This window comes from Scyliorhinus torazame, chromosome 16 (genome assembly GCF_047496885.1).
Source record: "Scyliorhinus torazame isolate Kashiwa2021f chromosome 16, sScyTor2.1, whole genome shotgun sequence".
NCBI classification, from domain to species: domain Eukaryota; kingdom Metazoa; phylum Chordata; class Chondrichthyes; order Carcharhiniformes; family Scyliorhinidae; genus Scyliorhinus; species Scyliorhinus torazame.
Window position 1 is genome coordinate 148254323 of NC_092722.1, and position 26192 is coordinate 148280514.

Sequence of the window (26192 nt, forward strand, 5' to 3'; positions counted from 1 at the left end):
ATAATTGAAGTGGGTTGCAGCCAATGGAGCTCACCCATAGTGATGGTACCAAAACCGGATGGTACCCAACGGTTGTGTGTGGACTATACAAATGTTAATACATTACAAGAACAGACTCTTATCCTATCCCACGTTTGGAGGATTGCATTGAGAAAGTGGGACAATCAGCTTTTATTTACAAACTGGATTTACTTAAAGGTTACTGGCAGGTACCTTTATCCGAAAGGGCGAAGGAGATTTCAGCTTTTGTGACTCCGGATGGTATATACCAATTCAAAGTTATGCCATTTGGCATGAAAAACGCCCCAGCCACATTTCAACGGTTAACTAACAAAGTTGTTTCAGGATTACCCAATTGTGCGGTATACATCGACGATCTGGTAATTTTCAGCCAGACATGGAAAGAACATTTAAAACATCTGATGGAATTTCTACAGCAGAGGGCAGTAGAGCGGAGCTGCTGATTGGCTGTTGCTAGGGGCAATTTGCATACGTCTGTTGTGCTCAGCCTAACTTGAAGGTGTACCTGAGCAAGAGACCCTTGCTGTTGAAGTGAAGACAAGCACCCAGCAGAGGGCGGTACAGTAGAGCTGCTGATTGGCTTCGCGGGGGCAATTTGCATTCGTCTGTTGTGCTCACCCTAACTTGAAGATGGTTTGTGGAGGAGCTGTTGTCAAGTGACACTTAAACCCGAAACACTTCTTCAGTGTTTCCCTCCCTACCCACTCCTCTAACCAAAAAAAAACAACTACTGTAAAGATCAAGGGGAAGGCTCGAGGGCAGGTAGAAGTAGAAATAAGTTGAACCGTGAAGTCACAGCCTGCAGGTAAGGGATTGGCTGGTGACTGGTAAGTAGTTTTTCTTTTATTTTCCCTCAGATGTTATCGTAAGGTGGGTGAACTTGCGGCATGGGTTGGTACCTGGGACTTTGATGTTGTGGCCATTTCGGAGACATGGATAGAGCAGGGACAGGAATGTTTGTTGCAGGTGCCGGAGTTTAGATATTTCAGTAAGCTCAGGGAAGGTGGTAAAAGAGGGGGAGGGGTGGCATTGTTAGTCAAGGACAATATTACTGTGGCAGAAAGGACGTTTGATGAGGACTCGTCGACTGAGGCAGTATGGGCTGAGGTTAGAAACAGGAAAGGAGAGGTCACCCTGTTAGGGGTTTTCTATAGGCCTTTGAAAAGTTCCAGAGATGTAGAGGAAAGGATTGCAAAAATGATTCTGGATAGGAGTGAAAGCAATAGGGTAATTGTTATGGGGGACTTTAACTTTCCAAATATTGACTGGAAACACTATAGTTCGAGTACTTTAGATGGGTCCGTTTTTGTCCAATGTGTGCAGGAGGGTTTCCTGACACAGTATGTGGATAGGCCAACGAGAGGCAAGGCCATATTGGATTTGGTACTGGGTAATGAACCAGGACAGGTGTTAGATTTGGAGGTAGGTGAGCACTTTGGTGCGAGTGACCACAATTGGGTTATGTTTACTTTAGTGATGGAAAGGTATAGGTATATACCGCTGGGCAAGAGTTATATCTGGGTGAAAGGCAATTATGATGCGATGAGGCAAGACTTAGGATGCATCGGATGGAGACGGAAACTGCAGGGGATGAGCACAATGGAAATGTGGAGCTTGTTCAAGGAACAGCTACTGCGTGTCCTTGATAAGTATGTACCTGTCAGGCAGGGAGGAAGTGGTCGAGCAAGGGAACCGTGGTTTACTAAAGCAGTCAAAACACTTGTCAAGAGGAAGAAGGAGGCTTATGTAAAGATGAGACATGAGGGTTCAGTTAGGGCGCTCAAGAGTTACAAGTTAGCTAGGAAGGGCCTCAAGAGAGAGCTAAGAAGAGCCAGGAGGGGACATGAGAAGTCTTTGGCAGGTAGGATCAAGGATAACCGTAAAGCTTTCAATAGATATGTCAAGAATAAACAAATGACCTGGGTAAGAGTAGGGCCAGTCAAGGACAGTAGTGGGAAGTTGTGCGTGGAGTCCGAGGAGATAGGAGAGGTGCTAAATGAATATTTTTCATCCGTATTCACACAGGAAAAAGACAATGTTGTCGAGGAGAATACTGAGATTCAGGCTACTAGACTAGAAGGGCTTGAGGTTCATAAGGGGGAGGTGTTAGCAATTCTGGAAAGTGTGAAAATAGATAAGTGCCCTAGGCCGGATGGGATTTATCCTAGGATTCACTGGGAAGCTAGGGAGGAGATTGCTGAGCCTTTGGCTTTGATTTTTAAGTCATCTTTGTCTGCAGGAATAGCGCCAGAAGACTGGACGATAGCAAATGTTGTCCCCTTTTTCAAGAAGGGGAGTAGAGACAACCCAGGTAACTATAGACCAGTGAGCCTTACTTCTGTTGTGGGCAAAATTTTGGAAAGGTTTGTGAGAGATAGGATGCATAATCATCTGGAGAGGAATAATTTGATTAGACATAGTCAACACGGTTTTGAGAAGGGTAGGTCGTGCCTCACAAACCTTATTGAGTTCATTGAGAAGGTGACCAAACAGGTGGATGAGGGTAAAGCAGTTGATGTGGTGTATATGGATTTCAGTAAAGCGTTTGATAAGGTTCCCCACGGTAGGCTACTATAGAAAATACGGAGGCGTGGGATTCAGGGTGATTTAGCAGTTTGGATCAGAAATTGGCTAGCTGGAAGAAGACAAAGGGTGTTGGTTGATGGGAAATGTTCAGACTGGAGTCCAGTTACTAGTGGTGTACCACAAGGATCTGTTTTGGGGCCACTGCTGTTTGTCATTTTTATAAATGACCTGGAGGAGGGCATAGAAGGATTGGTGAGTAAATTTGCAGATGACACTAACGTTGGTGGAGTTGTGGACAGTGCGGAAGGATGTTACAAGTTACAGAGTGACATTGATAAGCTGCAACGCTGGGCTGAGAGGTGGCAAATGGCGTTTAATGCAGAAAAGTGTGAGGTGATTCATTTTGGAAGGAATAACAGGAAGACAGAGTATTGGGCTAATGGTAAGATTCTTGGCAGTGTGGATGAGCAGAGAGATCTCGGTGTCCATGTACATAGATCCCTGAAAGTTGCCACCCAGGTTGAGAGGGTTGTTAAGAAGGCGTACGGTGTGTTAGCTTTTATTGGTAGAGGGATTGAGTTTCGGAGGCCATGAGGCCATGTTGCAGCTGTGCAAAACTCTGGTGCGGCAGCATTTGGAGTATTGTGTGCAATTCTGGTCGCCGTATTATAGGAAGGATGTGGAAGCATTGGAAAGGGTGCAGAGGAGATTTACCAGAATGTTGCCTGGTATGGAGGGAAGATCTTATGAGGAAAGGCTGAGGGACTTTAGGCTGTTTTCATTAGAGAGAAGAAGGTTAAGAGGCATACAAGATGATCAGAGGATTGGACAGGGTGGACAGTGAGAGCCTTTTTCCTCAGATGGTGATGTCTAGCACGAGGGGACATAGCTTTAAATTGAGGGGAGGTAGATATAAGACAGGTGTCAGAGGCAGGTTCTTTACTCAGAGAGTAGTAAGGGCGTGGAATGCCCTGCCTGCAACAGTAGTGGACTCGTCAACACTAAGGGCATTCAAATGATCATTGGATACACATATGGACGATAAAGGAATAATGTAGAGGGGCTTTAGAGTGGTTTCACAGGTCAGCGCAACATCGAGGGCCGAAGGGCCTGTACTGCGCTGTAATGATCTATGTTCTATATGTTATTCGATCGACTTCAGGAGGCAGGTTTGGTGGTACACCTAGCCAAAAGTGAATTTGGAAAGGCCCAAGTCACTTTCCTTGGCCATACAATCAGACAGGGTCGAATGGTCGCACGGGATGTGAAAACAAAAGTTTTTGGGGAGTTTCTGATACCCTCGACACGACGGGAAATAATGCGATTTCTTGGTCTGAGTGGATTTTACCGGAAATTTGCCCTGACTTTTAGCAATGTGGTCGCTTCACTGACGGACTTGCTCAAGAAGCGTGACAAATTCCAGTGGACAGCGGAGTGTCAACAGGCATTTGATGGCGTGAAGGCTGTGTTAACCACTGCTCCTGTGTTAGTCATCCCAAATTATACCAAACCATTCAAAGTGGCTGTTAAGGCGACTGAGGTGGGTGTAGGTGCGGTGCTTCTACAAGGCCACGACGAAGGGCTAGAGCGGCCTATTGGTTATTTTTCAAAGAAATTGAATTCTCACCAGAAAAAGTATTCAACGATTGAGAAGAAGACTTTGAGTTTGGTGCTGGCTTTGCAACATTTTCACATTTATGTGACTAGCAATCCGTCTGACACCATTATATATACTGATCATAATCCGTTGACGTTTTTGGAGCAGTTCCGGAATAACAATGCAAGGCTGTTTCGCTGGAGTTTATTGTTACAGCCATTTCATTTAAAAATAGTACATGGGGCAGGACGAGAAAGCGTGATAGCCGATGCTTTGTCACAAATGTGATGAACAGATGCAGGTCCAGTGGTAGGAAGAAGAACAGAAAAAAAAATGGATTATATTATTATTCCTGTGTGTGTGTGTTGGTTTTTTGAAACGAAAATGTATATTTACTATGTGCATTTCTTAAAGGATAGTGCAAAGGTGAAAAATGGAACCGTCTTGAAGTTGATGGTTTATTATTTTTTCTTGGTGGGAGGTGTCATGTGAGAGTACCTTTAAGAAATGGGTGTTGAAAATTGGGTGTGTATATAAATATCTGTAGTGAGAGTACCTTTGAGAAATCAGTGTTTATTACTGAAGTGATGTCAGAGAATGGGTGGAGCTGGGCTGTCAGCTTTTTACTTTCACTTTAGGCTTTTTGCTGCAGGATTTGTTTGGTTTCATTTTAGTTTTGGAGAAGCTGCAATCACAGCAGGATGTGTGTAAATATCTGCAAGCTTATGAGTCTCCGTTTGCTGATTTCAACGTGGTAACTGTTCTCAGTAGTGAAGTTAAGCCTGATGTCTTTCTGTTAAAAGGTGTTTTTTTAAGTCTTATGGATGTTAAAAGGAAAGTAAGAATCACTTAGTGTTGTATTCTTTGGGGGTTGTATTTGAATTGATGGTTGCTAAGATGTTCACTGTATGTTTTAAAAAGGTTAACTTGAGTTCATAGAATAAACATTGTTTTGCTTTAAAAATACTTTTCCATTTCTGCTGTACCACACCTGTAGAGTGTGTCATGTGCTCCCCATACCACAATCTATTAAAAGTTGTGGGTCAGGTGAACTCCATGATACACTTTGGGGTTCTCTAAACCCTGGCCCATAACACTAGTTTCTATTTATCCATTTGCCTTGGACCCGTCTGTGGTCACTAAACTGGTAATCAAAACAAAATAAGAAGTCCTACAACACCAGTTTAAAGACCAACAGGTTTGTTTCAAATCACTAGCTTTCGAGCACAGCTCCTTCCTCAGGTGAATGAAGAGGTGGGTTCAGAAACATATATATAGACAAAGTCAAAGATGCAGACGATACTTTGAATGTGAGCATTTGCAGTTAATTAATCTCTTAGGGAGAGTGAGGGGTTAAAGAGGTGTGAATTGTCTCAAGCCAGGACAGTTGGTATGGTACAGATGCACCATAAAAAGCATTCTTTCTGCTTGTGTCACAGCTTGGTATGGATCCTGCTCTGCCCAAGATCACAGGAAACTACAAAAGGTCGTGAATGTAGCCCAATCCTTTTGTGGTGGTTGTTATGCTCTCTTTCCCTCACATCTCACACTCTCCATGTTCTCCATAACTCTCAGATCTTTTCTAATATTCCAGGCCCCTTCCATGCCCTTCTATGCATCCTCCATTTTCGAGGTTTCTGGTATCCATTATGTACAGAAGCAATGAGGCAGTGCCAAGCCTGCCTGGTGTACTGGACCTCCACCCTCCAATCAGCCAGAGGGAAAGGCCATTTCCAGATAGCTGAACTGTCCTCCGTTGCCTCTGGGAATCTGAAGGCCAACTGGAAAATCCTGATCAACCTCCATTAATATGTCTTAATGGGTCTTGAATAGGGTCAATTAGCTATCCCCTGCTTGCACTTTTCTATGCTCCCGGCCCCAGTAAGAGTAAAATAGGGGTAATTGAATAGGGATAATCTTGTGGTGTGGGTAATGCTCTTGCTGCCTGGTCTTTTGAGAAAGGCAACCACATGCCAATAATTTTGTTTTTTAACTTGTTGGTCACCACTTACACATTTTAGGAAACTATGCATGTTACTATTGGTTATTATCTTTGGGAAGATCCCGACTGAGCTGAAGAGTGAAACAACATGTGGCTAGTGAATTGAAACCACTAACTCGCTGTTAGTTGTGATAACTGAACAGTTGCATTTATATGGTGAGGGTATAGTTCCTCCAGCATCAAACGAGCTATGAGCCAAACACTGATCTTTTCAAAAGAAATTCTAATTAAGGGGCAATTTCGCATGGCCAATCTACCTTCCTTGCATATCTTTGGGTTGTGGGATGAGACCCACGCAGACACGTGGAGAATGTGGAAACTTCACATGGACAGTGACCCGGGGCCAGGTTCAAACCTGGGTCCTCGGCGCCATGAGACAGCAGTGCTAACCACTACACCACCATCCAAACATTGATCTAGCAAGTCAGAAAACCACCAGCAAAAAATCCATTGCTCCAATTGCTTTCTACTTTCAGACTGACTTAAAACATAATTAATGGCTCTGGATTGAATATATTGCTAGAATTTGATCTCGACAGAAGATCAACAATGCATTAAATTCCAAATTCCGAAAGAAAACACTTTGTATAAATAGTGTCCATAATAATTACTTAAAATATATTCCGCAACTTCACAGACTGTTCAAAGATTGTACATGCCATTATATTACAGTGGCTTGTGGTTTTAAATTGACCTTCCAATATGCAGATAAAACATTGATCCCTGATGTGTGGAAATTAAGAGCTATATTTTCTGATTGGTGACATTCACATATAAACATTTAACATGCAAATAATAAATTCTTCTCCACCCAGTTTAGCAGGTGCAATCCCATTTAAAGGGGTAAATGCATGTTTTAAAATATTACAGGGAAATGCAGTATAAGCACAAAGAAAATGTAACCTCAAAAAGAGAAAAAATACATTTGTCTTTTTACCTATCTCTTTATCTCCTCAAAACCTCTCACTTTAATCATGCTTGTAGTCACTTCTAATTCTTTTGTTACTATTCTGCATCCTTTTATAACTCTGTCAAGCACAGACATTTAAAGGCACCATTTCAAATGCTTCGAAACTACAACATAATGTCAAGGCCTTGGAATGGCACTTCTGCTTGTTGTGTTAAAACTATTTGCACTGGATTGAATGAATACTTTCCTTATTACAGGTGGGAATAGGTAACAGAAAAGGGAAGGGCAGTCTCTCCTACACTGAATGATACCATAATACCTGTGTCAGAGCTGCAAAGAGGATGGGAGCTGCAGAAGTTCGCCCTCCAAGAAAGAATTCTCCACGTACTGAATGCAACAGTCATAACAAAGATGAGGTGAGGGAGAGGACTGTGTTTGCTTCTGCATAATTTCTTTATAAAGCTTTATGCACATGAACAACTTTACTTATTTGCGCTATGTCTTGGTAATGCCACAACAGTTAAGAGAGGGTGTGAATTTATTTTGGGGGCTGGGCTTGCAGAGGGTTGAGTAATTTTCTATCAAAACTATTGGAGGCAACACAAAGAAAACCCATGAGGACTGACCCCTGGCAACAACAATTGAGTTATGAGGAAAGAGTGGTGAGACTCTTCAGTCTGGGAAAGAAACACCAAGTAATACAGAAGCAAGTTCAAGCAAAGTTTCCAGGCAAGTCATGTTCTGACAACAAAGCAGCATAGACCAAAACTGGCAACAGGATAATGTTGGATAGGAGGCATTGACTCAGAATGCTCTTCCAGATAAGCTAGGCAGGCACTAAAGCTTAAAATTAAATCATGGTAAGACAGTGTGATGGTGCGGGGAAATATAACGCACCTTTCTTAATGATTAATCCAAAAACAGACTTTCTAAACTGCATTTATCTGATCATCTTATGAACTATAAATGACAAAGGAACAGAAATTCACACTCGGGAGGTTCATACTCTGTTTCTACAAGTCACTAAAATTGCTTTACTCACAGGAAAATCGTGTCTTGCATTGAGCTTGTAACAAAAAAACTAAAAAGCTGACCCAAGTGTAATGGATGCATGCACCGAGCAACAGATTGCCACTTATTATTTCTGAATCCAAAAATAGCAAATTTAAGATTCTTGGTAATCTTCAACTAAAGCAGCAAAGCGGTCGGGGAGGGGGGTGGTGGGGGTGGGAAACTCAACACTTGGAGTAGTGCAAAATTTACAGTGGCAATCACAGCTCCTATTGTACCCCACCCAACTGTCAGTTCCATTAAAGTCAATTGCACAGAAAATCAGGCAGAGATTAATGTGTGCTGCCAATTCAGCATTGACCGTTTGCCATACTGCCCATGTCAAATTTTAGCCCGGCTGAACCCTTATCAAAGATACATTGTGAAGAAAGGGGAGGATGAAAAGATTTGAACATTAAATATTAATAGATGGTTAACATCAGACCCAAGGAGCATGATTAGCTACTTAGATTAATTTAACAATTAAATAACACATCCTATTGCTGCACCTGCATTTAGCAGAGCGAATCCTTCAAATATCTTCAAGTATTTTACATCCAAGGCAGAGATCTGAAGAACAGAGCCTTGACATCAGCCAAATCAGCAGGATGAATGAACATATTATGTTCACTTGAATTCACCATTTAGCCCGTTATCTCATAAAAGTAACAGATTCTGTCCTCCTGTTTTCACATGATTGGAGGATGTTTTACATTTCACTGCACATTCCATGTAACCAGTAAAATACACATTGTGTAGCACCTACAGTTTTTAAAACATTCACAAGGTAGCTCTCAAAAATACAATTCTGAAAGAATCTCTGTTTTGTTGGATTATACAGTTTTGCAAATGCAAAACGAAGCATTGTTCTCAATTACATTATCACATTCGGTGATCACATTACTACATCTCTATCAACAACAACAAAAAAACTGTGTTGAGTTAAACAATCTCTAAGCGCCCAAAGTGGAAAATAATCGAGGCATTAATTAAACATACTCACAATTAGCTGTGGGTTTCAAATCAGGGCACTCAAACAAAGGCTTCTTTAAAATTCATAGTTAAGAAATCTTCTTTTCAGATCTTTCTTTCCCACTACGAAGGCACGTTTTTGCATTCTCAGCAATCCTTTGTGAGAAAAGACGGAAGTTCGGATACAGCAGGTATTCCTGTTTGCATCTTCATTATGAAGAATGTAGCATCAGCAGTACATCTCCCTGTCGGGTCAAGTTCAATGCCGGAAAAGCCAGTGTTTTGTTTATTGCTCCAAAGCAGTTAATGATTCTGAGATTAGTGGAACCAGCTAATTGATCTTGATTTTCACCTGAAAGATAAAATTCAGTCAGAATTAATTCATTCAAAGTGAATCTGCGGAGAAAATGAATCCAATCAATTAGATTAATCTGTTTTTTGGACTCTGCCCTGTGAATTTACCCATGTAATCTCAGTCACCCACTGAAAAATGCGGGCAGTTTTTCAGCCCAAGCAGCCATTGAGTGGTGGCCGGTAGAAAGGAAATCAGCTGACTGACTGACAGTGTGGGCGGGAAGGCCCATTCCATGTTGAGGGGCTCATTAATCAATGCCGGTGGGGCTGCAGGCTCTGGTTAGAGGATGCTGTAGTATGAAATGGTCCATGAGGCCTCCAGGTTGCAAGAAAAGCAGGGTCCATGGAGGGTCCCTAATTTGGAGAGGGATGAGAAGCCGGACTGGCAACGGCAGGATGGTTCCATAGAGCGTGTAGTGAGGGAGGACTCCACTTTAGCATAGCTGCCAGTCAATAATGGGCAGCGTGTGCACTCCACCCAACTCATTCCCAAAATAGCATCTAGGTTCTATCAGATTAGCCTAAGGTTATTTGGCTGCCATTTAGATAGCCTCAAGGGACTGTGGAAGAATGGTACCAACAAAACCCTCGATACAAACAGAAGAGAAAGTCCTTGGCCACAGTATGTAACCCTACTATCATCCATACATCAGGCTGGATGCGCAAAAATTCAGCCCACAGAGAGAAATCAATGTTAGTAAATCTATGCAAGGTCAGACAACATGCAACCAATCCACCAAGTGAAAAAGCAATAAACCTCAAAGAGCTGAAAAACAAACAAGGCAATGGCAGAAATATAGCTAGTTTGAGACCTAAATATTCCCAACAGTTTCCATGGTGATGCTGCAGTACAGTGACTGTTATTTTGGTCCTCTCTGCAGTGGTAATGAGATTTCAGAGAAGTGGTGATTTAAAACCATCATTCACTTCATCAACCACTGTTCTCTCTGTTCGAGCTGCAAAACTGATTTTTCCCCACTTAACTTATATACATGATGTGGAGATGCCGGCATTGGACTGGGGTGAGCACAGTCAGAAGTCTTACAACACCAGGTTAAGGTCCAACAGGTTTGTTTCGATGTCACTAGCTTTCGGAGCGCTGCTCCTTCCTCAGGTGAATGAAGAGGTATGTTCCAGAAACATATATACAGACAGATTCAAAGATGCCCTACAATGCTTGGAATGCGAGCATTAGCAGGTGATTAAATCTTTACAGATCCAGAGATGGGGTAACCTCAGGTTAAAGAGGTGTGAATTGTGTCAAGCCAGGAGAGTTGGTAGGATTTCGCAGGCCAGATGGTGGGGGATGAATGTAATGCGACATGAATCCCAGGTCCCGGTTGAGACCACACTCATGTGTGCGGAACTTGGCTATAAGTTTCTGCTCGGCGATTCTGCGTTGTCACGCGTCCTAAAGGCCGCCTTGGAGAACGCTTACCCGGAGATCAGAGGCTGAATGCCCTTGATTGCTGAAGTGTTCCCCGACTGGAAGGGAACATTCCTGCCTGGTGATTGTCGCGCGATGTCCGTTCATTCGTTGTCGCAGCGTCTGCATGGTCTCGCCAATGTACCACGCTTCGGGACATCCTTTCCTGCAGCGTATGAGGTAGATAACATTGGCGGAGTCGCACGAGTATGTACCGTGTACCTGGTGGGTGGTGTTCTCACGTGTAATGATGGTATCCATGTCGATGATCTGGCACGTCAAACTACCCAGCAAACTACCCAGCAAACTACCCAACCTTCAGAACGGTGACCACAACACCACACAACCCTGCCATGGCAATCTCTGCAAGACGTGCCAGATCATCGACATGGATACCATCATTACACGTGAGAACACCACCCACCAGGTAAGCGGTACGTACTCATGCGACTCCGCAAATGCTGTCTACCTAATACGCTGCAGGAAAGGATGTCCCGAAGCGTGGTACATTGGCGAGACCATGCAGGCGCTGCGACAACGAATGAACGGACATCACGCGACAATCACCAGGCAGGAATGTTCCCTTCCAGTCGGGAAACACTTCAGCAATCAAGAGCATTCAGCCTCTGATCTCCGGGTAAGCATTCTCCAAGGCGGCCTTCAGGACGCGCGACAACGCAGAATCGCCGAGCAGAAACTTATAGCCAAGTTCCGCACACATGAGTGTGGCCTCAACCGGGACCTGGGATTCATGTCGCATTACATTCATCCCCCACCATCTTGCCTGTGAAATCCTACCAACTGTCCTGGCTTGACACAATTCACACCTCTTTAACCTGGGGTTACCCCATCTCTGGATCTGTAAAGATTTAATCACCTGCTAATGCTCGCATTCCAAGCATTGTCGGGCATCTTTGAATCTGTCTATATATATGTTTCTGGAACATACCTCTTCATTCAACTGAGGAAGTAGCAGCGCTCCGAAAGCTAATGACATCGAAACAAACCTGTTGGACTTTAACCTGGTGTTGTAAGACTTCTTACTAATGTATATACATCAGGGAAGCATAGTGCATATAGTTAGAATACTAGGCTGCAGATGGTCAATCATTTCTTCAACTTGTAGGGCGGAAACTTCCCATATCTTTTCACAATGCCAGTTCCGGTGACAAAACCAGTGAGAATCCCATTGGTGCTGACGGTGGGAATACTGAGCCTCTTCAACAATTCCCCCCCCCTCCCCCAGGTGATTCACACCGCGCTCCTGTGTGGCTTGCTTCAATATGCTGGCCCGGGGAAAATGTAATCTCTGTAATCAATGGGGAGCTCCTTTTAAACACCTCCCCAGTGCACCCCATGATGCACTTATCCCAAGTTGGGGATGGCTGCCAAGGAGACAGCACCAAGATTTCCGGAGGGCGTCCTTACCAAACTCCAGCTTGTTGAGCAGAGGTGTGATATCCTTGACCCGCCACCCTGCAGACATCCATCAAGCCAGGTCGCCATCCCCACCTAGAAGGCTGTGGCCACGATAGTGAGTGTCAGCACGCTGCAGAAGAGGATGGGGTAATATTGCTGAAAGAAGATGAATAACCTTCTTCATCTCTTCATCCAGCCCGGGTAAGTCTGCCTCTTAATGCATGCCGCTGCATTTCTTCACACATCCTTCACAACTTTATGGTGATCTTGCACCCAGAAACCTCATGGATTCCCAACATTTGTCATGGCATCCCCCAAACCCCCCCCCCCCCCCCTCTCTGCACGCCCCCACTCCCATGTTCCCCCAGTAGATTGCTTCTCACAGCCCCACTCCCAGTCATGTCCCAGGCATGCCAGACTTCATCACCATCTGGCCTGGCCGGACTCCCACCTACACTCTCCCCATCTGTCGCATTGCAGGCTAAACTTGAGCACAATCAACATGAGCGGGCACAGCCTACCTGAGCTGAAATTTCAAATGCCCTTTGAGGAGAGAACCCGTGAGCTGGCAGGCAATGAGCAGAACCACACCTGTCCACAGGGCAAGGTGGGGGCAGCAGACAAGTGAGAACCCTCAAGACATTCAGCATTGGGCAAGTCTCACATGAGTTAACTTTCTCCCATCATTTATCCCCCCGTGATGTAGCAATGCATCTTGTTTCCCTTGCAGGCCATCTCAGACAATAGGGTGTGGAAGGCCCTTAAGGCAGGCTGCCTTAACCTCAGCTGTGGATCCTGGGGATACACCTAGACATAGCAGGAGGGTGAGCAAGAGTAAGAAACTATAGGTGACTAGTGGGAACAGTTGAACCTAGATACTAGTAGAGATAAGTCACCATTGAAATACCGCTCTTGTATTAAACATCACTTCGCTCACCCAAACATATCCTCCACGTTGTCATTTCATTGCGCCATGCTCCACAAATCTCCCATGCACACTCGGCATTTCATCCCTGTGGAGTGTGAAAATGTTGGTGCTCCCATCTCCCACACTAATGACGCAGTAAAGTCGTGCTTCTGTTGTAAAATCCCCCAATCTCCCCCTAAACCCCATCCATGAAGGCTAACCCCCCCCCCTCCCCAAACAACATCACTCTTCTCTAGTAATGAGGATGCCAAGGGCAGATAAAGTGTTGAGACCTTGCCCAATTCATACGTAAGGTGGAGAAAAAAAACAGAATCCCTGACCTTGGAGGGAGCAGTAATTGCTGAGATTCGTCATGCAGTGTCTCTGAACCCCATGATAAGCCCGCTCGTTGGCAGGACATGATCAGGTCACTATCAAGCAGGAGTGAGACACATCACTGGGAATGAGAGGAGCATCGCTCTGTCCTCACTGCAAGTCATTCTCCTGCAGCTTGCGGCCACTGGCTTTTGCTTCCTGCTCATGAATGTAGGAGGACATCCTGCAGGCACATTAGTGAATTAATGTCAGAACCTGGGTGGGAGAGCTCGTCACTCCCTCGTCCTGGCGGCCCACAAACCAAGGTGCGATGAGGTGTCCCTAGCCCTTCCTCCATGTGGGCCCTGGCCTTCGCCAGAGGTCGTTCCTCCTCCTCCTGTTGATCCTCACCATCCTCCTCTTCTTCGTCCAAGGAGATGTGGCGCTCTCCTCCTGGTCCAGCTGCTCGCCCAGCTGCAGTGCCAGGTTGTGCAGAGTGCAGCAGACCACAATGATGGGGACACCATCTGGGGGTTGTATTGAGGGCTCCCCCTGACCAGTTCAGGCATTGGAGTCTCACCTTGAGCAGTCCAATTGCCTGCTCGACCATCACATGTGTTGACACATGAGCCTCATCCTAGCGAGTCTCGCATTGGCGCCATCAGCCAAATCCAGTGACACAAGGTTCACGCCCAAAAATGGCGAGAACCTCACTTTAATAGATTTCAATAAATTTTAATATGGTTAGCTGCACCCCCCTAATATGATCCCCCCTCACTGAATATTTAAACCTCACCGATGGGACGTCACATTGGCAAGTTTACAACAGCTTTTTAAAAACGAGATTCAGTCGAGGGAATCCCTCCGGAGGTGCAAAGGTAAGTATAGCCCCGTGGGGAGAGGGACATAACATGCTCGGGCATTCCTCTGGCAGTGCTGGGGCGGGCCCTCTGGGGAGCCAAATGGCAGGCGTGTGTGGTTTCCGTCATATGTGGTGAGAGGGAGAGCGTCAAGGGCAGTGGGGGGTGGTACTTGCAGGCATGGTGCGGGTAGTATGCCGGTGATACCTCGACAGTGGGTGGAGAGGGGGGAGGAAGAGAGATCCCGTTGAATGTGGGGAGGGGGGTGGGAAAGAGGTCCCGATGTATGTGGCGTGGGGGCGGGGGGGGAGTTGATGTTCAATTCTTGTCAGGGCGCCCTTTACAGATGCCGCCCTTATCTCTGTGGAGCCATGCTCGCCGGCTCTGTCTGGCCCCACCTTGCCAGACTGATGGCGTAAACCCCGCCCATTCATTTTTTCTTCAGAGAGGTTTAAGTTCTGGAGTGAAAAATGGCCTGTACAGCTGGAGAGCGACATGCCGGTTTTCAGCTAAAGCCTGATACTTTGAAAATATACGGTAAGATACCACCCATGGAATGTGGTTTTCTTCTAATTATTTCTAAAGTAGTGACTCATACCCAGGAACAATGTTCTGGGTGTTGGCTGTCCTGTCATTCCTCACCTAAGTGTAAGCATGAATGGGAATTATCTGTATTGAACCAGCATATTCACAGCTTCTCCAGTATCAGTCTTCAGCCAAGAATCACATACTTCCACTTTCCAGTCGTGAAATCACAATCAGGAGCAGGAACAAATCAACTAGCTTTTTCAAATGAATTTTATGATCAAGACAAGAAGTGAAAATCAATGTAGGAGGAAATGATTCTAATGTTTGTAACAAGTGTCGGCATCCCACACTCTCTGTGGCTTTCGAAAACAAAACTTCTAAAGGTTTGATTTTGCTTTATTTGAAGCCATTTTCAACCTTCGGGGGCGTCATTCTCCGACCCCCCAGCGGGTCGGAGAATGGCCGTTGGCCGCCGTGAATCGCGCCCCCGCCGGTTGCTGAAGTCTCCGAAGGGAGAAAAGTCGGCGGGGCGTTAATGGCACCGCAGACGTCGGAGAATGGCACGGGTGGGCGCAAGGCAGCCGATTTTGTGCCTGCCGATATTCTCCCGTCCAGATGGGCCGAAGTCCCGTAGACGTGATGACCGGTCAGGTCGACGTAAATCAAACCTCCTTTTAATCGGCGTCAACCTGTGCTCCAGGTTCACGCCGACCAGCGTGGAGGTGAGTGACGGCCTGGGGGGTTGGCCGCTGGGCAGGCGATGGCGTGGCCGCAGTCTGAATGTGTGGCGAGAGGTGTGTCTAGGGTTGTGTGTGTGTGTGTGCGCGGCGGGGGGGGGGGGGGGTGGTTAGAGTGGGCTGGGCTCCGGGGGAGTGCCGGGAGAGGGGTCAGTGCTGGGGAGGAGGATGGGGTCCGTGCCGGGGAGGAGGATGGGGGGCCCTTACCGGGGAGGAGGATGGGGTCCGTGCCGGGGAGGAGGATGGGGGGCCCTTACCGGGGAGGAGGATGGGGTCCGTGCCGGGGAGGAGGATGGGGGGCCCTTACCGGGAGGAGGATGGGGTCCGTGCCGGGGAGGAGGATGGGGGGCCAGTGCCAGGGAGGAGGATGGGGTCTGTGCCGGGGAGGAGGATGGGGGGCCCGTGACGTGGAGGAGGATGGGGGGCCCGTGCCGGGGAGGAGGATGGGGTCCGTGCCGGGGAGGGGGATGGGGGGGGGTCCGTGCCGGGGAGGAGGATGGGCTGCCCGTGCTGGGAGGCGGATGGGGGGCCCGTGCCAGGGAGGGGGATGGGAGGGGGGTCCGTGCCGGGGAGAAGGATGGGGGGGGTCCGTGCCGGGGAGGAGGATGGGGGGAGGGGGTCCGTGCCGGGGAGGAGGATGGGGGGCCCGTGCCGGGGAGGAGGATGGGGTCCGTGCCGGGGAGGGGGATGCGAGGGCAAGTGAGTTGGTCCACCTGGCCAGGTGCCAGCCTCCAACAGTTGGACCCATGCGGTCCATGCCACCTGGCTAGGGGGAGGAGGGGATATGGGCAATGATGACATGTCGTCGTTTCCCCCCCCACCCCTCCAACCAGGCCGTCATGTTTTCCGATCATCCAGCGATGTTGGCTGCCGTGGCGGCAGCCGCTAATGTCTATGTTGCCCTGGATGAGGAGGAGGAGGAGGAGCATGCCAGAGAGGCGCAGGCTGCCGCAGAGGGACAGGCGGCAGCCGCCCAGGCTGGAGGGACACCTGACCAACAGGACGAGGAGGGGGAGGAGGACATCGCGGCCCCACTGCAATGGAGGCACCCGAGGGCGCCCCGTGTGTACCGGCCCCGGCAGTCATACCAGGACCTCACGGACCGGGAATGCAGGAGGAGACTCCGGATGAGGCCGGAAACCGTGGCACACATCTGCCACCTGCTGGCACACCTGTCACCGCGTGGCACTGGCGGGGGACACCCTCTCCCCATGTCCGTCAAGGTTACGGTGGCCCTGAACCTTTATGCAACGGGGTCATTCCAGGCACCGAGTGGGGACCTGTCCGGCATATCGCAGACATCGGTGCATCCGGGCAGTGACAGATGCCCTATATGCCATGGCGCACTGCTACATCCTCTTCCCTGTGGACCGGGCCAGCCAAGATGCCCGGGCCCTGGGCTTCTCTGCCGTGGCCGGGTTCCCCATGGTCCAGGGCGCGATTGATGGGATGCACGTCGCCGTGCGGCCACCTGCAGATAACAGTGCCGTGTTCACCAATAGGAAGGGGACCTATTCGATGAACATACAGGTGGTCAGCGACGACCGCATGATGATCCTGCACGTTACCCAGGGAGCGTACACGACTCATACGTGTTGTCGCGGTCATCCATCAACGGCATGTACGAGGGACGCCATCCCCGGCTGTGGGGCTGGTTGCTGGGCGACAGGGGCTACCCATTGCGATCGTGGCTGATGACGCCTATACGGAGGCCACGCAATGAGGTGGAGAACCGCTACAATGATGCCCATGTAGCAACAAGGGGAGTGATAGAGAGGTGCTTTGGCGTGCTGAAGATGCGTTTCAGGTGCCTGGACCTCTCTGGGGGCACCCTCCAGTATCGGTCAGATAGGGTCGGCCGCATCATTGTGGTGTGCTGCGTCCTACACAACATAGCCCAGCAGAGGGGCGATGTGCCGCAGGCAGAGGAGGGCGGAGTGGAGGAGCAGCAGGAAGAGGCGCAGTCCTCCCCAGATGAGGGGGATGGGGGCAATGGTCAGGGCAGACGGGCTAGACACAGGCGGGTGGCTGTCCACCGTTACCGGCTGGCCCAGCGGGCACGGGACAGGCTGATAGCCGCCCGCTTCACTGACTAGATGGGCGTGGGAATAGGATAGTACGGCCACAGACCGCACACCATGGCAACAGCCGACCACCCACACCTCCCACCCATCCACCCACCCAGCACCCTCACCCCCCTCCCCAACCCCACCCACCCCACCGGCATGCACACCACCCCCCCATTGCCGATCCACCTGCGGCACAATGGCCGGGCTCACACAGTTGCGGGTGGACGAGTGTCTAATGCAGGCCATGGAGGATGATGACAACCCGCCCTGCGATGAGCTCCTGGCTCCACATCGTTGGACTATGTCTGACCCATGGCCACAGTACCACCATCCACCCGGACCATCCCTGCATGTGGCTGCGACACTGCAGCGCACGGTCCCGTCCTCTGCCCGGGGGGATGTTGATGGCGGCCCAGGGGGAAGGGGCAGACTCACCTGGGGCTGAGGTAAGACCACCCCTCACACACACACACTTGCGCTCAACGTACATGACACCCCCGCATGCTTTGGACAGAGCACAAAGGCAGCTTATGGAGGTGTAACATTGGCTTTAATAACCAAAGGAGTTCATGCACGTGCCCGAGCCCCTAAAACTCATCTGTGCCCTGCACCCGTGCCAACTTACTCAGTGTCTAATTGTTTGGCCTTATGGGCCCTTTGACTACGTCTACGTGGTTCCCCAGATGGTACAGCAGAACTGGAGGTGGACTCCTGTGATTCCTGCCCTCTGACATGGGATCCCTTTGGCGGCCATTTCCTGGGGGATATGGGGGAGGGGGATATGGGGGAGGGGGGATATGGGGGAGGGGGGATATGGGGGAGGGGGAAATGGGGGAGGGGGATATGGGGGAGGGGGATATGGGGGAGGGGGATATGGGGGAGGGGGATATGGGGGAGGGGGGATATGGGGAGAGGGATATGAGGGAGGGGGGATATGGGGAGGGGGGATATGGGGAGGGGGGATATGGGGGATATGGGAGAGAGGGGATATGGGGGAGGGGGGATATGGGGGAGAGGGATATGAGGGAGGGGGGATATGGGGAGGGGGGATATGGGGAGGGGGGATATGGGGGATATGGGAGAGAGGGGATATGGGGGAGGGGGGATATGGGGGATATGGGAGAGGGGGGATATGGGGGAGGGGGGATATGGGGGATATGGGAGAGGGGGGATATGGGGGAGGGGGATATGGGGGAGGGGGGATATGGGGGAGGGGGGAATATGGGGGATATCGATATCGGGCAGGGGGGGGGGCTCACCCTGCCTGCTCTGACGAGGTCGTTCACCTTCTCGCGACACTGGGTGCCTGTCCATGGTGTCAGGGCCGTAGCGGTGACGGCCTCTGCCACCTCCCTCCACAGACGCCGGCTGTGGCGTGGGGCAACTCTGCGGCCGTGCCTGGGATACAGGGCCTCCCTCCTCTGCTCCACTGCGTCCAGGAGCGCCTCCATATCCCGTGACTGGTACCTCGGGGCTGAGCGGCGGCCGGCCATCCGGTCGGGTGTTCCGGTCGGGTGTTCCGGTCGGGTGGGGGGGAGCAGCGCGTCCTTATGAGCCGTCACGCCGTGCGGCGTGTATGACGCTGCACGGCGTGAACCACGTGAGCAAGCGCTGATCCCGTCACATTGCTGCTAGTCCATTTCGGGCCGGAGACTTCGCAGCGAATTTTGCGGCGTGACGCAAGTCGGATTTGCGCCGATCGGCGGACTTTGCGCCAATAACGGAGAATTTCGCCCCTGGGATCTCACAGCGCTTTGCAACCAATTAAGTGCTTCTGAACTGTAGGAAATGCAGGAACTGACTTGTACACAACAAAGTTCCATAAATAGCAACGTGATATTTATCAGATGATCTGTTGTAATGATGTCGAGGGATAGTTATTGGTCAGGACACAGGGGAGAACTCCCCTATTCTTCTTTGGATTAGTACCATGGGATCTTTTATGTCTCCCTAAGATTGCAGGCCAGGCATTGATTTAGTACCTCACCTGAAAGAGGCTCCTCCAACAATGCAGCATTCCAGCAACGCTGCACTGGAGTATCATTCTAGATTCTGTGCTAAATTTGGAACAAAGTCAATTTGAGCTGCCTTTTTACATGACATGGGCTGCTATTATTCCTAATTAGGATTTCAACGAAAAGCTAACATACATAAGGAAAGTGTAAATTATATTAACATATAAAAATACTATTGGCACGTACAGGTAAATCCCATTTTTACGAAATGGGTCAGGGTCGAGTTCATGCGGTAAAATGGATTTTCCTTAAAACTGGTAATGTGTTTCCGCGACGGAACACTTCAGCCTAATCGACCATATCAGCAATATGACCCCATGTGGAGGCTGTGCTGCAGGACTGACCAGCCTGGGACTGTCATGGTTAAACCTGCAGTTTCTCGGAAGAAGTAGGGCACAAGTACTGCAGTGCCGACTGAGTTTGAAGATGATCAATAGCCGATGTAAATCGACCCACATTGGAAAAGTGACGAACAACCACAATCCAGTGCAAATCCACAAGCCTGTCCATCAAACCGGCAACTCCGGTAAATTGGTATCATGTAAAAACGGGATTTAACTGTACTTATGCATTAATTTCTGCTCTGAGCTATTTTAATTGAAAAGTGACGATTGATTAGATTTAGATTGACTGAGAATGAGAAACGGTGGTTTTTAAATGTTTGTAGCTTAGGTTAGGTTGCTCGCCATGAAAGGGACACAAGATAAATAACATGAGGTTTACGCAATGAGAATTTATAATGCCACCCTCACAGCACTGCTGTTCCATCAAGTACTTTGCAGTCTAATGAAAATACATTGGCAATTAAATATTGCTCAAGGCCAGCAAATAGAGTTGGCTTAATGCCAATAATTGCAAGAAGAAACGAAGAAACTAAGAAAGGAATAAAGTCTGCTAACGTGACAGTTGTAATCTCATTGAAATTCATATCATCATATAGGAAATTCCATTACTGCGAATAAAGACCCTCTTTGCTTGCAAGATTCATCAAGTTAATTACACTCAATTCTCTGTAGAACGAAGAGCTTGCATTTTTTTTTAAAGAACCATGCACAATATCTACCGTAAACCATCTGTTAAATCCGTTCATGATGCTTAAGGAAAGGACATTCCACAGTTAGCTCCACATTAACAGTGAAGAAATACACTTGACAAATAGGAAGCTCCTTCCTTTTATATTTGACCTATAACAATGCTTTCCTCAGTTCAGTTCCTTGATGAATGAATTTAGACTGAAGTTGCAAATCATTGATGACAAAGCAGTTAATAAAGGATATGGGATCCTGGGCTTCATAAATAGAAAGTTTAGAGTACAAAAGCAAGGAAGTTATAAACACTAATTCAGCCTCAACTGGGACAATGGGTGGGATTCTCCGGTCCCCCAGCCACGTGTTTCACGGCCGCCTGCTGTTTGTTGGCGGCGGACTTCTATCTTCCCACCGCTTGTCAATGGGATTTTCCATTGAAACCACTCCATACCACTGGGGAACCCAGGGGGTTGCGTTGCCAGCGAGAAAAGTGAATCCCGATGACTGGAGAATTCTGGCCATTGTGTCCGATTCTGGGCACCACACTTTCGGAAGGATGGGAAGCTATAGGATAGTCTAGAGAAAAAAATCATGAGAATGGCTTCAGTGATAAGGAATTTCAGTTACAAGGATGGATTGGAGAAGCTGGAGCTGTTCTCTTCAGTGAAGATTAAATGGACATTCAAAATCATGAGGGATCTGGAAAACGTAGGTCGGGAGAAACTGCTTGCATTGATGGAAGTGTCGGGACAGAGGACACCAATTTAAGGCGATTGGTTTTTACCAATTTTGTACCCAATCTTTACCAATTTTCTTGCCAACGGTGACAAGAGAAAAGGCTTTCTATACTCTGAGTGTTTAGGATGTGAAATATTGGGCATGATTCAGAGGACTTGAGTTTCAGTCCGCTGGGAGTCGCATTTAGTTGGGTTTTTTTCTGCCCCTGCAGCGCCGAGAAACATCCCGCTATTCAACTGCACTTAGCCATTTACTTTGGCCGTAGGGAGATTCTCTCCACCGAGGTCGCACTTTGAGGGACTTCCTGCTAGTGAGTTAAGCTCGTCAGCAGGATAGGTTCCTCGCAGATTGGGGCGCCATTTTGCCCAGCTGCCCCAATCTTTCCCCTGCCCTTTTAGGACCACCACCCTCCCCTGTTTCTCACCCCCCACTCACTCCCGCAGCCTTGGGGAGGCCCCTGGGATTCCCCTGGGACGATCCCTGGCAGTGCCAAACTGGCACCTGGACACCCTGGCACCAGCACCCTGCGTCAAGCCTGTTCCCGTTTGTATGCTAAATGACACTCTGGTGAGGTCTCCCTGGAGCGGCTGTTGAGTATCGGGCACTGGGTGAAACTAGCGAGGGGGAGATCCAGATCGTGAGGTCTTGCGAGTTGTTTTGAGCATTGTGAATCTTGCGAGAGGCGTGTCGTGAGTTTCGCCAGCCTCCTCCCATCACCAATTTGGGCGTGACAAGGCCGCTGAATTGCATACATAGAGTGTGGTGGAGGCAGATTCAAGTTGTGGCTTTCAAAAGAGAGTTGGGTAATTAGCTAAAGAATTATCTCAAAATGCAGTGCTACCAGGAAAAGGTAGGTGATGAGCATCTTATTCACAGAATAAAATGGCTTCCTCCTGTGCAGTTTCTACCAGTGTCGGATGAGGGGTTTCTTGATTTAATATGGAAGTAGCTTCTGGGAAATATTACAATGGATATTAATATTTTAAACCTGCATTGTACATTACGTGACAATCTCTCAAAGTGCTCTAAAAATGAATCATTTGAAAGTACAGTGGCTGCTTCATACACATGTACAGTCCCATAAAAGTACATGGATACAAAGTCATGAATGTAGGACTGATGCGGATACCCCAATAGTTCTCTGTCGTAAGTGTCATGTTTTGTAGACTGGCCGAAGTGAAGGATGAACTACAGAACATATAGTTTAAATAATTTATTATAAAACAACTGCATGATAAGATAACTAGGTTAAATAAAATAATAAACTACTAACACTAATTAACTATTGTCGAGCTACTGCAAAATACGTCTAACGTCCAGCACAACCTGCTCCCAACTCCCCAACCACAGGGTCACGTGGTTGGTTTACACTGCCATCTAGTTGTCAGAGGTCATCCATAACCTTATGCACAAACTTGCTTTATGCATATCATCACATACCCTTTCCTTTGGAAAATGAAATTATATACATACATTAAATTACTTTTTTACATTTCACCTTGATATGCATAACTATTTACATGTTCAGAATTTTTTACAACCTGTCACAAGTTCAGTCTTTCTGGCTTGCGCCTTATCCGTGTAGATCTTTTCAGTGTCTGCTGAACTTGTAAAGGATCTTCATGTCTTTAAAGTTTGTTGCTTGAGATTGATGTTCTTTGTGTATTGATGTATCATTCTCTTGTTGTATTTGTTCTGTATGTTTTTCAGACGTTTTAGGATTGTTACATAATTCTTCTAGTGGTTGCATCACAAACGGTTTGAGGCATTTTGTAGACTCATCGGCAAACCTCTTTGTGGATTTGGCTTGAAATCGCTCCCTCGCCTCCTTTTTTTTGACAGAGTAGTTGCCTTTCTGCTTCTGGATGAGCAGATTCTCGCAACACTTGGGAATTGAAGCAGTTTGCACTATGTGCCTTTTGTTTGCTACCCGCACTGTGTGCAGATGTTCACTCTCCTGCACCATGTGCAGGTTCGTACCGTTGTGTCGCTATCTTCGGAGCATGCCCAGCCAATAGACCGTGTCTTCGGCTCTCTTTTTACACTTTTTTTATCCACTGTGCATGGAATTCGCTCAGAACCACCAATCTTAAAGATTTTGGAATTACTGTTCTCTTTTTTCGCAGCAAAACTCCATCCGCAACACTCAACTCAGCTCCAATGTTGTAGAAACTGGAGCAGGAATCTCTGGGTCATCCTTCGCAAAGATAGCTTCTAACCTTCTGCAACATTAGGTCCTTCTTAGTTTCTTCTCTTAGTTTGACACCATCAATACAGGTCATCCATTGTGGAGGTTCTTTATTGCGCTTCTTTACACATGCCATCAAATGAACCCAATCTGTAGGGACTTCAATGACATCCAAAGCAGTCATTCTCTCCAACCCTGCCTTTAGTTTATCCCGTAATGGCGCCGGCACACGTCTCGGTGCATGAATCACAGACTTTGCATCTTCGTTTAATTGAATTGTATACGTGTATGGTAACATACCATAACCTTGGAAACTTTCAGGGAAATCATTCAGTCTGGGGTCTCCTGCAGGATGACGGCCTGCTGCATCATTGTCTGCACTATAGACTCGTCGGACTAGCTGTCGCTCCTCACACGCCTCAACTCCAATTAAAGACTCGCAGTCTGCCGTCACCACATAAAATTTCAATTTGTGAATTTTGTTTTTGACATCGATATTAAGCTCGAGATTTAATTACCATTGTAATCTCTTAACAATACTGTTCTGGAGGGCAGCACGGTGGCACAGTGGTTAGCAATGTTGCCGCATGGTCCCTGGGTCCCAGGTTCGATCCCGGCTCTGGGACACTGTCCGTGTGGAATTTGCACATTCTCCCCGTGTTTGCGTGGGTTTCGGCCCCACAATCCAAAGATGTGCAGGATGGGTGGATTGGCCACACTAAATTGCCCCTTAATTGGAATAAATGAATTGGGTACTCTAAATTTATTTTTTTTAAAAAGGAAAATAAAAAAACAATACCATTCTGGTAACTATTTTTGGTTGAATTCGCAGCTTTTTTTTTTTAAACATCGGACAGGTTAATGAGGTTGGCCCTTGGACCAGTGTGGAGCTTAACTGTTATCACTGTGCCATTTATCTTTAATGGCACTGTCCATTTATCTTTATGATTATCTGCCTTCAATTCATTATTGCTGCAGATTGGTACAAATATATTGCTATTTCGTATGACTTGACTCTCCTGATCTTCGCTGGAGATCATGTCTACAAAGAATGTGTCCTGTAGGCATACTTTATCAATAGTGCTGATATTATTTGTTTGTTCAGGCCTTCTCCTTGAATAACATTGGGTTGCAAAATGATTCCTGCCATTACAGATGGCTCATGCTTTTTCATAAGCAGGGCATTGCTGTGGCAAATGCCGTTTGCCACATCGCGGAGATAAAATGGAGGATCGGGTTGGCTGCTCAAAATGGCCACCTGCACTGGGAGCACGTTTCTTAATCAGCTGCATCACCACACTAATGGCATCTGTTGCCTCTTCTGCCTTCGCTCCAAAATATGGGAGTTTCAAGGTGCAGCTGCTTTGCTGCAAGCTCACTCGTGCGGCATATTTGAATCACACTTTCAAGTTGCAGGTCTGTTTCCCGCAGAAGCCACTCATGTACTTTGTCATTGGAGATTCCGAAAACAATCTGATTGTGTACCATTGACGACTGGAGTGTGCTGAAGTTGCACAACTGCGCCGTCAATTGCAAGTCAGTGAGGAAGCTATCAAATGTCTCTCCCCCATTCTGGGTGTGCGTACGGAATATATAACCCTCGAAGGTTTCATTTTTTTTAGGAGAGCAATACCAATCAAATTGTTTAAGCACTTTGTCGAAGCTTTTGCTGTCAGCCTTGTTTTCAGAGACAAAAATGTTGAAAATATCAATTCCTTACTACAGTGAGCAGCAAAGCAATATGCCTCTCATCGGGCCTATTGGGTCCACCCTGTTCCCCATGGGGGGGTCAGACGACCAGCAGCAGGGTCAGCAATGCTGCCTGGGAGTCAGTGGTAGCAGCTGTCAGTGCAGACAGTGCAGGCAACATGACAAGGAGGACCGCCGTCCAATGTAGAAAGAAGACAAATTACCTCCAACGAGCTGCAAGGGCAAGTTACCACTTCTCCCCTGGCATCAGTTCTGCCTGCCACCCCTCAAATTCCTAAACCCCACCCCTCAATCCACTGACTGACACCCCGAAACCCTCCCCAGATCCGATCTTCGTGCTTGTTCCTCCAAAGCCCCTAGCACCTACCAGCACAATGCCTTCATGTGTAGGTGTGCTGCCCACACATACCACCTGCTATAGTCCCCACTGACCCATCACATGTGTGCCTCACAATGCATTCTCTTTGTCCCCGCAGGAGAAGATAGCCCATAATAAATGGGAGAAGGCCAAGATGGGGGGCCACTTTCCCAGAGTTTCAAGTCCTCCACCCTATGAGGAATAGGCCCTACAAATCGGAGGAGAGAGCAGTCACCAGCAGCGAGGTGGTCCTGTGCCAGAGAGGTGAGGATCCACTGCCTCTTCACTTGGATGACCTGTCTCAAGTGAGTAGTTCATGTCAGGTACAATGATCCTTCCATTTCACTGATCACATGTCCATTGACTTGCAGAATCTTCATCTGATGAGGCCGGGAGTTTGGAGTCTTTTCCCCTGAACCCCCTACTGGTGAGCGCCACACAGTTGCTGATGCACATCAGGTG

General features: G+C 47.8%; 1 protein-coding gene and 1 long non-coding RNA gene across 7 annotated transcripts in view; one reads left to right on the forward strand and one right to left on the reverse strand.

Annotated features, from left to right (window-relative positions):
- Positions 1–26192, reverse strand: part of ptprea (protein tyrosine phosphatase receptor type Ea) — a 452659-nt gene that overhangs the window by 253599 nt on the left and 172868 nt on the right. For all 6 annotated transcript variants that reach the window (XM_072479190.1, XM_072479192.1, XM_072479196.1 and 3 more), the window contains one exon: positions 9110–9430. The gene's annotated coding sequence lies outside the window, so the exon portion shown is untranslated. The remainder of the gene's footprint in view (positions 1–9109; positions 9431–26192) is intronic.
- LOC140393128 (uncharacterized) overlaps positions 7193–26192 on the forward strand; it is a 190072-nt gene continuing 171072 nt past the window's right edge. The window contains exon 1 of the long non-coding RNA XR_011935507.1: positions 7193–7472. This is a non-coding gene — a long non-coding RNA (uncharacterized lncRNA). The remainder of the gene's footprint in view (positions 7473–26192) is intronic.